The sequence below is a fragment of the Ictalurus punctatus genome, chromosome 7, assembly GCF_001660625.3.
Source record: "Ictalurus punctatus breed USDA103 chromosome 7, Coco_2.0, whole genome shotgun sequence".
Taxonomy (NCBI): Eukaryota; Metazoa; Chordata; class Actinopteri; order Siluriformes; family Ictaluridae; genus Ictalurus; species Ictalurus punctatus.
This window is the reverse complement of record NC_030422.2, coordinates 3,471,768-3,486,165: the sequence shown is the minus strand read 5'-3', so window position 1 is coordinate 3,486,165 and position 14,398 is coordinate 3,471,768. Positions and strand designations below refer to the sequence as shown.

General features: G+C 38.3%; 1 protein-coding gene across 5 annotated transcripts in view; it reads right to left on the bottom strand.

The window, feature by feature from the left end:
- The window catches only part of astn1 (astrotactin 1), a 295,200-nt gene that overhangs the window by 33,086 nt on the left and 247,716 nt on the right, over window positions 1–14,398 (bottom strand). The window lies entirely within an intron of this gene.

The following is a 14,398-nucleotide window of genomic DNA, read 5'->3' as shown; positions in this document are numbered from 1 at the left end:
TAATAAATTTTAATTTCTAACATTAATATTATGAAATTAATTTTGATATTAGGGCTATATTAATAAATAAGTCTATTTCCCTATGACCACCAACCAAGCGCAAACAATAAGTCACTGCTGTACAGTAGGACAGCAGCTTATAAAAATATTCTTCTTTTTTCTAAACTGTGGTAATATTGAAACATATTTATTTGAAGTAGCACTGAACATGAATCCACATCTGAATGGCACACTATCAGCATGTGACAATAAACTCGCATGATCATGTCTGCAGAGTTCAGGCTTTCATTACAGAGAGAGAGAGAGAGAGAGAGAGAGAGAGAGAGAGAGAGAGAGAGAGAGAGAGAGAGAGAGAGAGAGAGAGAGAGAGAGAGAGAAAATGAACCCTGCTGCCTGTCCCAGCCTCAGTGTTCTTTGGCTGTAATGCTAGAGCATTGTCTTCAAGCTAAAGGCAAAATCAGTTCATTAAAAACACTTCACAGACTTTGATAAAAACTTTTTGCTTTCCTCCTGCTTTCCTGGTTTATCCAGCGTTTTGGGGGCCCTTGATAGTTCGGGGCCCAAGGCAATTGGGCATAACAATTCAACAATTTGGAATGTTACCACCTCCGCAGGGCAGAGGTGAAGGTAACACAATCCACCATTCGAAGAACACTTTGAGTGCAGAAATGTAGAGGTCATACTACAATGTGCAAACCACGCATGTGCAGTAAGAGTCAGAAAGCCAGACGAGGAATTGAAAGAAATATAGAGATGAGCCACAAAACTTCTGGAACCAAGATCAACCTTTACCAAAGTGCTGGAAAGGCCAAAGAGTGGAGAAAGAATGGATCTGCTCATGAGCTAAAACATAGAAGCCCATCAGTCAAGCATGGTGGAGGTAGTGTCATGGATTGGGCTTGCACGGTTGCTTCTGGAACAGGCTCACTGATTATTATCGATGATGTATCAATACTCTCAGAGAGCACTGTGTGTGTGTGTGCATATATATATATATATATATATATATATATATATATATATACACACATCTCATAATATAAAAAATATCATGAGAGTATTATTTAAATTAAAAAAAATACATTCAAGATACTCATACTAAGATGTCACTATCTAAATATAAATCTAGATGTATATAAGATGATCTTAAGACATCTTATGATCTTATACTATATATATATATAGTATGTATACAGTATCTCACAAAAGTGAGTACACCCCTCACATTTTTGTAAATATTTGATTATATCTTTTCATGTGACAACACTGAAGAAATGACACTGTGCTACAATGTAAAGTGGTGAGTGTACAGCTTGTGGAACAGTGTAAATTTGCTGTCCCCTCAAAATAACTCAACACACAGCCATTAATGTCTAAACCGCTGGCAACAAAAGTGAGTACACCCCTAAGTGAAAATGTCCAAATTGGGCCCAATTAGCCATTTTTCCTCCCTGGTGTCATGTGACTTGTTAGTGTTACAAGTTCTCAGGTGTGAATGGGGAGCAGGTGTGTTAAATTTGGTGTCATCGCTCTCACACTCCCTCATACTGTTCAACATTGCACCTCATGGCAAAGAACTCTCTGAGGATCTGAAAAAAAGAATTGTTGCTCTAAATAAAGATGGCCTAGGCTTTAAGAAGATTGCCAAGATCCTGACACTGAGCTGCAGCACGGTGGCCAAGACCATACAGCGGTTTAACAGGACAGGTTCCACTCAGGACAGGCCTCGCCATGGTCGACCAAAGAAGTTGAGTTCACGTGCTCAGCGTCATATCCAGAGGTTGTGTTTGGGAAATAGACATATGAGTGCTGCCAGCATTGCTGCAGAGGTTGAAGGGGTGGGGGTCAGCCTGTCAGTGCTCAGACCATACGCCGCACACTGCATCAAACTGGTCTGCATGGCTGTCGTCCCAGAAGGAAGCCTCTTCTAAAGATGATGCACAAGAAAGCCCGCAAACAGTTTGCTGAAGACAAGCAGACTAAGGACATGGATTACTGGAACCATGTACTGTGGTCTGATGAGACCAGATAAACTTATTTGGTTCAGATGTTGTCAAGCGTGTGTGGCGGCAACCAGGTGAGGAGTACAAAGACAAGTGTGTCTTGCCTACAGTCAAGCATGGTGGTGGGAGTGTCATGGTCTGGGGCTGCATGAGTGCTGCCGGCACTGGGGAGCTACAGTTCATTGAGGGAACCATGAATGCCAACATGTACTGTGACATACTGAAGCAGAGCATGATCCCCTCCCTTCGGAGACTGTTCCGCAGGGCAGTATTCCAGCATAATTACAACCCCAAACTCACCTCCAAGACGACCACTGCCTTGCTAAAGAAGCTGAGGGTGAAGGTGATGGACTAAACCCTATTGAGCATCTGTGGGGCATCCTCAAACAGAAGGTGGAGGAGCACAAGGTCTCTAACGTCCACCAGCTCCGTGATGTTGTCATGGAGGAGTGGAAGAGGTCTCCAGTGGAACCTGTGAAGCTCTGGTGAACTCCATGCCCAAGAGGGTTAAGGCAGTGCTGGAAAATAATGGTGGCCACACAAATATTGACACTTTGGGCCCAATTTGGACATTTTCACTTAGGGGTGTGCTCACTTTTGTAGCCAGAGGTTTAGACATTAATGGCTGTGTGTTGAGTTATTTTGAGGGGACAGCAAATTTACACTGTTACACAAGTTGTACACTCACTACTTTACATTGTAGCAAAATGTCATTTCTTCAGTGTTGTCACATGAAAAGATATAATCAAATATTTACAAAAATGTGAGGGGTGTACTCACTTTTTTGAGATACTGTATATATGTGTATATATATATATATATATATATTAACACATAAAATATATGTATATATATACATACACATATATATTTAGATTTTAGCCACAAAATGACTGCTCTAGCAGTAGAAATGGTACTGTAGCTCTAGTCTGACCATGTCACTGATGAAACAGTCATTTATAGTTCAGATAGATACGTAATGGCACATAAAGGTCAAGACTGACCTAGAAAGTTTCTAAAATATTGGATCTATCTAACAGCGTCTGTGCAATCCCCCAATATTGCACATACAATCCATCACGTTTCTTGTGCTTTAAATATGATCCCCTGCAGGCATCTATATGGGACAAACTATATAGTGATATATGTGGTCTCTGAGTAGACAGTCGTAGACATAACAGACATGGAGAACACATAATTTTTTTCTTTGTCGTTAATCCAGTTTTATCTGTAGCAGACACTGTGCAGCTGGCACAGCTTTCATTTCTAGCACCCAACATTACCATCCGTGCATACTCTTTGTGTTGTTTACAGGCTGACTTTCATTTCACCCAAAACTTCTACTACTTCTAACTAATAATGTCCTTCTAGAGCTCACGTTAATTAAGAAAAAAAGGCAGAATAAAAAAGAGGGTGTGTAATGACACTGACTTTACTCGAGGATTTGTGGTGATGAATGGCCTGTGGTGAGAAATGCATGTCATGGTTTCAGGGTTGAGGAGTACAGTTAAACTTAATGTTGGAAACAACAGCAGAAATTAGCTGTGGCACTTTCATATTACTTTTATTCTCCCAGAAATGGAATGTCTGGAATCTACACACATATTTGTATTTCTGAAATGTACATTAGCTGTAATTCTCATCACCATGGCTGTGTGCATGTGTTTTTTCTTTCTTTGAGAGGTGTATTAAGTGCTCCGGGGAATAAGCTACTATGTTGCATGATATTTAAGTTACATTTACGGGATTTGGCAGATGCGCTTATCCAAAGCAACTTACATTTATCTCATTTTTCTACAACTAAGCAGTTTAGGGTTAAGAACCATGTTCAAGGGCCCAGCAGTGACATCTTGGCAGTGCTGGGATTTGAACTCAATGTCTTAACCATTGAGCTACCACTGCCACTAAGCTGAAGGATTTATACAGAATTGGGCATCCCCCCATCTACACTCCTGCTTTTAGTGTCTAAGATTAATAGAAAGTGATAGAAGAGGACCCAAAATAAAGATTAATAACTGCTAACTGCATATTTTATATGACATAGTGGATAAGATAGTATTGTTATTTCTGGAGAAAACGGTTTTAAATTTGGGACAAGCATCGACTCCTATCTCAGAAAAACAGACTTCCACAATGAAGGGTCATGAAAGATAAGCGCGTTTGAGACTAGGGCAGTGGTGAAGGCTAATTTAAAGACACAAAATGTCCTTTCCGCTTGTTTGTTCCAATATAGGCTACAGGAGTCACCCTTAAAGAGGTTTAAATGTGATGCTAAGCTACTGAAGCCAGTGACAGATGCCTGATTTTACTATACTCAATATTGACCCAATCAGGACTAATAACATAACCAAGGAAAGTAATCTATGGAACCTCTATCTGCTTTGACAAACAGGTTCCATAGTACTGCTCTGACATGCTCAACATGATCAGAAAATGAAGATGAGTAAGTTAAAATATCATCAATGTAGGTGATTACAAAGCTATCCAAAATGTCTCTTAACACATCATTTATGAAAGACTAGAATACAGACAGGGCAATTACCAGGCTGTATAGCATGATCAAATATTTATTAATTTCCAGAGATTCAGTCTTCCATTTGTCTCCTTCACGCACGCAATACTGAGATCGAGCTTACTGAAACAGTTTTGTATAGTTTATATAGTGATTATAAGTTGTTTTAAAGAGGATGAGACTAATGGATGAGGATTGGGGTATTTTACATTAATGCCAAGTCCCCTAAAATCAGTATAAGGATGAAAACCCTCTTTGACAGATTTGGATAGCACAGTTATAAAGAAACTAACCTGGGGTGCACAACAAAGCTTTGCAGACTCATTAAATCTTCTTATGTCAATTTAACACAAGCTCTCACAGCTCATGACTTACACTGATGTGAATAACTGTGTCTTCCACAGTGGGGATAGGAACTGCTGTAACATCACATGCTAGAGATAAAGCAGCATCTCTCTCTCTCTCTCTCTCTCTCTGTGTGTGTGTGTGTGTGTGTGTGTGTGTGTGTTGGCATGTGGTGACATGCCTCCTTGGTGGCTGGTTGAAAGATTAATTATAAAACAGGAGTCATCGGGGTCCAGTCTTTTCTGACCTCTAAAATGAGTAATTGGGCACAAGTACAGACTGCTCCATCAAGTCGCTTGTCTATAGCCCCCATTCTGTCACCATCTCTCTCTCTCTCTCTCTCTCTCTCTCTCTCTCTCGAATATGCACGCATGCGCACACACACACACACACACACTGTTTACATGACAGTCCGTGCTTTCAGTTTATCCAATGCCCTTTTCAAGTGGCTTACATTTTAACAGCTGTGTTCTAATTCATTCTCCACCTTTTCCTCAAAATGTACAGTCTACAGTAGCTGAAATTCAAGTAATCTCTATATATACACACAGATACGTTAATGTGATCAGTCTCCATTTCACATTTTAGTGTTTTAGTTTGAACTGAGTAATCATTGCCTTGCACCGTCTCCCAGTCATCTATAACATTGCTTTCACAGCGCTACTTCTTCTTCACTAAATGGCCTTGAATCTAAATGCATCCCGTATATGCTGGAAATATACAACCCCAGTAGGCATCTCAGATCAGTAGAGTCTGGTCATCTAATTGTACACACCGTTACAACAAAGCATGGCATGTTTCAACTGAACTGAGTTGGACTAAATTTCAGGAAGATGGAAAAAGCAAACTGAACATATTTCTGTTCACCTGTGCCTTGACAAATCGCAAAGCAATTACCTTGTTTTTTGCAATTTTTTTACCATTCAGTATTTTTTTTCTTCTCTTCATTCCCATTTAATTCGGTCTATGAACTGCTTTGCATATGAAATTGTGCTATATAAATAAACCTGACTTTCACTGATGAAGTTTACTTTGAATAAGGTTAGTTTCTATTCTGAATAAAGTCAGAGATTCATTATGTTTCTAATCGGAGTGAATTCTCCTGCCTTGCACCCAGTGATGCCAGGATAGGTCACCCACCGTGACCCTGAATATGATAACCCAGTTACTAAAGATGAATGAATGAATAAATGAATTGATTACAACCCAACTAAAAAGCTCGGCAAAAAGCAAAGGTTTTTGTAATGTGAACAAGAACAATGACGACAAACTTCCCCCTAACCAGCCAGCAATAATTCCAAAGTTCAATCATACGAATGACTCATAAATTCATAAATCATAAGTACACAAACCTGCCATTTCTTCAAGCAGACCCTGAAATCACAATAAACCTCAATAGCACACAGACAAGATTAATGATCAGACACTCATCATTATTAATAGAGCTGAGAGGAAAGAAAATCCTGTAAATATGAACTAACACATGAAGTCTGTCACAAAGCAGATTATTATGCATCATCAGAAGGGAGGGAAGGACACTAAATGGAGTAACCAATCTACATCATGTCCCCACTAGAGTGGAGCAGCTGTACATTCATCACACTGTTAAAAAAATAAAAATAAAACACTAAAAGGATGGGAGTGAGTTTACTAATGCCTTAGGTTATGCCTCAGTACTCTAGGAATGGGAGAACAAGATAAATTGACTGTGTTATTGCATTTTGATTGTCACTACCGTTCTTGGTGCACCTTGGCTGTCACTGCAGCAATCAGTGCGCATTTGGACTTCAGGCACATGCAGTCTAAACTTGTGGCATTTATAAAGCCCACTAATGCATCTGCCAAAGCCAACAGTATCTTTATTGTAAAAAACAAAATAAAATAAATAAATACCCAATTTAAGTGGATTTTGATAGCGAGAGATGCTATTAGAAATGTCTATAGAGAGACGTGTTATTAAAAGAGATCAATTGACTGTGGGATTTACTGAAGAGTTGCTGGCGTACTGATTTATTAAGCACTGATTAGTGATGTAGCAGTCTGAAAGTCTTGAAAGGGCTGATGTGTATACCTGCATATTTTAGCGCTTGAATTAAAATGTAATTTTTTTGGCCTTTTGAAAAAGTGACAAACAGTGGGAGGAGAGTGTGAGATGTGTGGGTGGATAATACACAAATGAATGTTCAGTTCTTCAGTGATGTGCTGATAAGAGCGCAATAAAGCAATTATTAAGCTTATAGGGATGAAATATGCAATCATATTTTTTACATTAAAAATCATGCAGTGTCTGGTATAAATATGTGAGTTAAAATGGAGCCTTGTGCGCATTGTTAGAGCAAGTCAGTTTAACACTGTAGACCTCACTCCACCTGGTAGGAGCTAAACAAGAAGTGGAAGGTATTATTGCGCATTACACGAGCCTGGTGAGAATATTAAGTTTGATAACACTGAAACTGTTTTTAGCCTAGCTGCAGGCCATGCTAGGACAGACACATCGAAAATACATAATTAATGAAGCTGTGATTACACAGGTGTGGAAAACAGTCCTCTAGAGATCCTTAGATGTTAACAGTCACTCACCTGCTCCCAAAGTTTCCTCTCTAACTGACAGATTCAATTTGAGTTGACGTGAAACTTTTCCCCCATTCATCTCAGCTCGTTATGCATTTAGGCAGTAAAAAAAAAAAAAAAAGAAAGAAAGAAAGAAGTAAAGGCAGTTGGAAGTGGGGGAAGTATTGGAATACTTGGAAATTGCAATGATAAACCAGTTCTAACGTTTCTTTAAACCACCACTGTCCGATATCTCCACTTTTCACTTTTTTAGTGTATAGAATGTGGGCATACGACTCATAGCAGTTCACATCTAAATGGAAAGCTTGTTCTGTAAGGCAAAAAGAAAACTGAAACTGCCAAACGAGTGGCTTTCCACGTGATATTTTAATGAAATGGGCATTTAAATGGAATGGTAAAATGATTTTTCCACGATTCCTAAATATATTCTCTAATATTGTCTAACATTTTTCATTGGCTGGTTGTTTGGTAACTTAAGTGTAGTGTTAAACGCCTTTCTCAACATGTTCAGCAATGCATGGTCTTGCGCAGTCTCGCTTTACAGATCTTGGGTTTTCAGAGATATTAATGCATCATTTGGTGACTGTTTATGGATCATGGCCCAACCATGTCTGGTGCAAATGATACTGAAAGATTGATGCACAAGGCGAATATGGAAATAGCCACTGCTTAAAAAAAAAAAAAAAAAAAAAAAATTATATATATATATATATATATATATATATATATATATATATATATATATATATATAAGTAATATATAAGTAAATATATATATATATATATATATATATATATATATATATATATATATATATATATATATATATAAGTAGCTGTCATGTAAAACACAAGGTCTTTTTTTTTTTTTTTGACAAATGAGGTATCACTTTAAAACCTGCATATGCTGTCATGAGCTTCCCAATGATATTACACTGCTACCATTAGCGGCAACCGTCACGATGCACGTCATAACGTTTAATGTCATGGCAAAATGTCACATGCTAATTTTTGCTAATCATAGTTTGCATATGGCTTAAGAAAGATAACGCATACTTCATGACAACTATCATAACACATAAAATTTGACGTCACATCAGAAAAAATCATGTGATGATGTCATGACAAGTTATATATGATGCGTTCACAGACAACATTTTAGCTGTTTTAAGTCGCAACAGTGCTCCTTAAACAGCTGTAGTAATATTTACATTAGCAGTGTTTAACAGTCAAATTAAACTAGGCCTCACATAATTCAAGCACCCTTACTATTTATGAGAAGTGTCCTGTGATTTTTAACGACCACAGAGAGTCAGGACCTCATCCGAAAGACGTGCTGTTTTTACAGTATACTGTAGTGTCCCCGTCACTATACTGGGGCATTAGGCCCCACACAGACCACAGGGTGAGCGCCCCCTGCTGGCCTCACTAATACCACTTCCAGCAGGAAGCTTAGTTTTCCCCAGGAGGTCTCCCATCCATACCGTAATGCAATAAGAGTTAGATATAGATGCATTGGTGGGAGAAATGCACAAAAAATGGAAAGTCAAAAAAAGAGATGTTGGCTGCTGGAGAACTGTGGCCGATTACATTTGAGCAACTTTTAGCAATTAGTCACTATCAGTTGTACACACCATTTCCTCCACCTACACATACAGCATCCATGCTGCTCAGAGCAGTACAACCAGTGTTTTCAGGTACACATTGTCCGCACAGACATGAGCTGCTTTTGTCCACAGATTGCTGTTTGGGCATATTATATGTTAAGAAAAATGTATACTCAATGAAATGGTCTACACTTAAATTATGACATGGTATAATTAGCAGACCATTTTGAGACCTTGGCAGGAGCAGCTTTCAGGGAAACAATGCGTTTTAGTACTGCTTGTTCTCCGAGTTTTTGTCACATATGCTAGGGTCTTAGGTAATAGACCATGGGAATATTCAGCAACTAAGCACAGCATGCTCATTTCAATATGCTTATTAGACAATAAGCAGACAATAACCAGTGGATGATTTTTTTTTTTTAATTAATTAATTTTTTTTGGACAAAGGTTCTCACCAAATGGCCTTAATATTATGTTTCTTGACACGGTCTGGTGCATTATGTTCCTTAACAAAGTCTGGTAAAAATGAAACTGTCTACAAAGCAACAGAAAACAATCTCCACTTCACTTTCTGACAGGTTAGGTCTCTGTGTGCTCCAGGAAAAAAAAAAAAGAGCTCAAAGAACCCAGATGATCTTAGCCCAAAAGAGGAGGAACCTTGATGAGGGCAGGAACAGAAACAGAATAAAGGAAATAACACATCCAACATGTTAGAAGCAGGGGTACATTTCTGTCTTTTTCTCTTGTGGGTCAAGCATTGTGGAAAAGATCTGGAAAAGAGACCCCCCTCTGTGAAAGGTCCAATCATGGGTCAGCACACTCCTGAGCCATTCTCACATAACTCAAGCCTTGATGTCAGATAAAACACTGCCGCTCTTCCTTGCCTGAGCCCCAGGGCACCTGCTCCTTTGCACCTCGCTATTCTATTCACTTGATGTGGTTGTTCATTTCTTTTCTTATAAATATTGAACCTTTGTGTTTTCTACATGCATCACTCGATGTCAGAAAAGGGTTAAAAAGGTCAGAAATAATGTGTCTATGAACTTACAGATTATTATTCTGTTATTCATCTTAAAAACACATTACTCAGAAACTACAGTGAAAACAATAGGTACACTCATTGTCTACATTATTAGGAACACCAGTACACTGATGCAGTCATCTCTACATCATGGACATCATGGCTGCATCACAGCTTCCAAGCAGTGCAATGCCAAACATTATGCAGAAAAGATCAAGGGATTTTGTTTTTAATCCTTGACTGTAGATTTACACTTTTTTGAAACACAATAGTAAATGACAATACAATTAAATTATTTTTGAATTTTCGATGCTATCTACCCCCCAACCCGTAAACTACCAAAAAAAATGGGGGAAAAAAAACAATACAGTTTGCAGTATCTGGAATAAAGAGAATAACGCAATGAGGGAAGAAAGGCTCAGACATACACAGGAACATGAAACAAAACATTGTAAAGACAAAAGGTAAAAAAGGAGTATACATACACAAACTAATTAGGAAACTAAACAGAAACAACTGCATACAATCGGAATCATTACACATGACAACACACAGGGGTGGAGAGAGAACGAGGAAGTGAAAATAATGGATTTTTTTGGTCGAAAACGGCCTTCACTACCATTTCATCCTTAAAATATATTGTGAACTTTTGTAATCCTGGGCTTATTTTGTATGCCCTAAAAATAATTTTTTGATTCCTATTTATATATAGGCCTTTTTTTTTTTTTTTTTAAAGAATATATTTTATTTTTATCACATATGAACTGCCTACGAAATGACTGGCAAACAGAGAAGATTGCATCCTTGCAAAGGAGTTATCAGTTAACTGTTTTTGTTTGCTTATCTTTGTTTAACACTATACTCAGAGCCCTATTTTATTTAGTGACGGTTATCAGGATTTAACATCAGCCCAACAGCATCATCAAACAGTTTCTAGCCATTTCTCTCAAATATTTTTTTTAGCGCCATTACCAAAAACAAAACCAAAAAAACCTGCTAATGGATTGGAAGTGGTTCAAAACAGTTTATCCATTAGTGCAAACAGTGGCCATGACACAAGCCAACACTAGATGTGATAGAATTTAAATGCTCTTAAAAAACGGAAGCCTGTCTGCAATATCTGGCAGCTGGAGTACTGAATGTCAGCACTTTCTGCTGATTAGGTTAATAGTATAGTATACTGTCCACGTGCTAAATTTCCAATGTTTTTTCCTTGCAGCCTGAGAAGAGTGTATCCAAGTGATGAACTACATTGACTTTCTGCTCATCCCTCAGTCACTTCATGCCTTCTGGACTGTCCAACTCCCACCACATCTTGGTCTTCATTCCCCTGCCCACCATTATAACTCAGAAGTAGGTGTTGGTTACAGATTAGCTAGCCGTTAAGATATAAATCAAAGAACCATGTGTGTGAGGTGAGAGGCTGATTAGTCAATGTGTGGGGAAGCAAGAATGAGAGAATTATGCAAACTCAGGAGGATTCCACACCAGTGTGGTGGGAGAGTTAATGAGAAGAGGCAGAGTATATGCATGAAAAGGAGGTCAGTGTGTAAGTGAGGCAGTTTGGAAAACTTCACTACACACACACACACACACACACTGCCCCTGGCACTCTCTCTGCTTCCCTTCCCCTGTCCCTCCCTCGAGATGTAATTAACAAAGAAATTAGAGTGGAACACAACGCTGATGGGGCTCTCTGTCTCCACCACCGCTAAAAAGTGTTAATCACTTTCTCTCATTGTGGGAGATAGTGCCAAAGAGTATGACACTCTTACCATAAAATCTCCCAACTCAGAGAATTTATGCATTAGGCCAACCTGGGGAGGTGCCATGCAGAGATAACACCTCCCTTCCTTCCAACTCTCGTCAGTACTAATGAGTCATTATTCAAACTTCTATAATTTTACCAAAACACGACTGCTTACAATATAGTTTAATGGTGATAAGACCAAAAAGGCAGAGCAGCATTAGTATTCTTCCTTTTTAGTCTGGGAGAGCTTAGTTACAGTAATTGATTAAACAGTCCAGCTACAGCTTGCCCTTACATTTTCAAATTCTCTATGCACTAGAGCGGAACACTGCTAATTATTAACTTTTCTTAACTTTACAGTGAGAGTCCAGTCATTTTCAATGTCAAGCAGTTAGAAGCATTTAGTCAGTGAAAAAAAAATATGGCATATGACTGAGCATCCCACACATCTAACCTCAACTTCGTTTCCTGTTGGGACTAGCAAAAGATCTGCAGTGTATTAAAAACCATCTGTATACATGCTTTTTTTTTTCTCACTTTAGATGGATTGGAAATTTACCTTCATGCATATTTATGGTGTGTTATGCTTGTGATAAGGGTTAAATCGGTGAGAGAGAGGGAGGGAGGGAGAGAGAGAGAGATGGAGCAGACAATTTTATGTAAGAGTATACAAGTGAATATCCTGCCAAGCCTGCTGTCTTTTACACGTCTTCTTTCAAGGCTGCACATCACAGCCAGTCAACAACAACAAAAGAATTAAGAAAAATAGACCTAAAAAGACTGGCTGTGAATAAGGTGTTTTAGTAAAGTTAACACATTACATATTATGAAGCAGTATTATTTTCAGTTAAAACTATTAAGGTGTGTTACAATATTAATTTCTGTTATATATTACAGTCATTTCTATACATATAAATCTATTCTGTGCTAGTTTTACAAAACACTAATAATGCTAAATCCTTTTCCATAAACTTTCCCAAAATGGACATCAATCGCAGAGGCAACTAAATAAATACACAAAGCTTTGATATCTTTAAATAAAGTATCTGCTTTGCTTTGCCATACACATGTGGATAGACACATTTATCTGTCCTCGGCCATTCAAGCCATACCCATGCTGAATTTAGTTACTCTGCTTGCTGAGGAACCATGTGAGTTGAACCGGGACTTATAAATAGAGATAAAAAAAATAGTGCAGACTATCAATTGGTCAAACCCAATCGCTCAGACATGAGTAATGTCTCTGCCTGAAGTCACTTTTCTACCAGCACAAAGATGTTCAGGAGAAGGCTAGTGTCGTGACTGTCTGACAAAGTTTCTTTGTTCCTCATTGTTTTCCCTGGAATTTAATTTAGTCTGATTTTACTTATTCAGACTGATTTTATTTATTTACTCTAGTACTTACTTACTATCATTATTGCTGATCACTTTCTTTGCTGCAGAAAGGAGCTGAAGGCCATACCAAGTACAACTTAATCTTAGTGCTGTCTTCAATACAAAATACTTCTAGACAGAAAGTTGTATAGGGCTGTCTGAATTGGTTGTAACAAAATATTTTTTCATAATTCATAGCTCCAAAATAGACCAGATATCATTAAGGTGTGGGGTTCCTCAAGGCTCTACCTTTGCACCCCTTCTGTTCAAACGCTACCAGCTATAATTAAGATGAATCCTGCAGGAAACAGAATTACTTATAATGGCCATGCAGGTGACACCAAAATCTACACAGCACTCTCACCCGTCAACTACAGCCCTGTAGACGCACTACGTAAATGTGTCATGCATAACTGGATGTGTCAAAATATCCTTCAACTCAATCAAAATATAACAGAATTGACTTTATTCTGCTCAAAAGATGAAAGACTCAAGATCTTACCACCAATCTATAGCTCTGAATGCCACACAAAACAAGTAAGATGTCATGGAGTTTTAAAGGTAAAATAGTCTTTTTTTTATTCCTTACTTGTACAAATAAGAATGGAAGATATGTAGAACATGATAGTTAAAAAAAACTGCATTAAGCAGTGGCAGTGGGGGTGGGGGGGTTCAGTTTCAGCAGCCATATTAAACAGTTAGCCTTATACTGCTTTAAATATAATGCAACATACAAAGGTGTTATGTCCACATAAGCCTAGAAAAACGTATCCCTGCATTAATCTTTTGGAGACTTTATTATCGTCATGCCCTCTTTATTCATCTTCCCAAAAAGTCTATTAGACAGGTGCAACTCTTTCAGAGTGCTGCTTCCAGAATACTAACTAACAAAAATATGCGAACCCATTACTGCAATACTCATCCTTGCATTGGCTCCAAGTCACCTGGTTTTCAAGGTGCTATTTCTTATTTATAAATCACAATGGCCCAATATGTCAGAAATATACAACTGTACTATGCATCTCAGATCAGTAGGGTCTGTTCAGCTAATAGTGGCCACAATTAGGACAAAGCATGGTGAGGCACCTTTCAGCTACTCTGCTGCACTCAGCCAAAACAAACTTTCAGAAACCATCAGATATTGACAGAAATTGACCAAATACAGACTGTGCTTTTTGAATTCTGTAAACAATTACACTGCACCTGTAGTAGCTC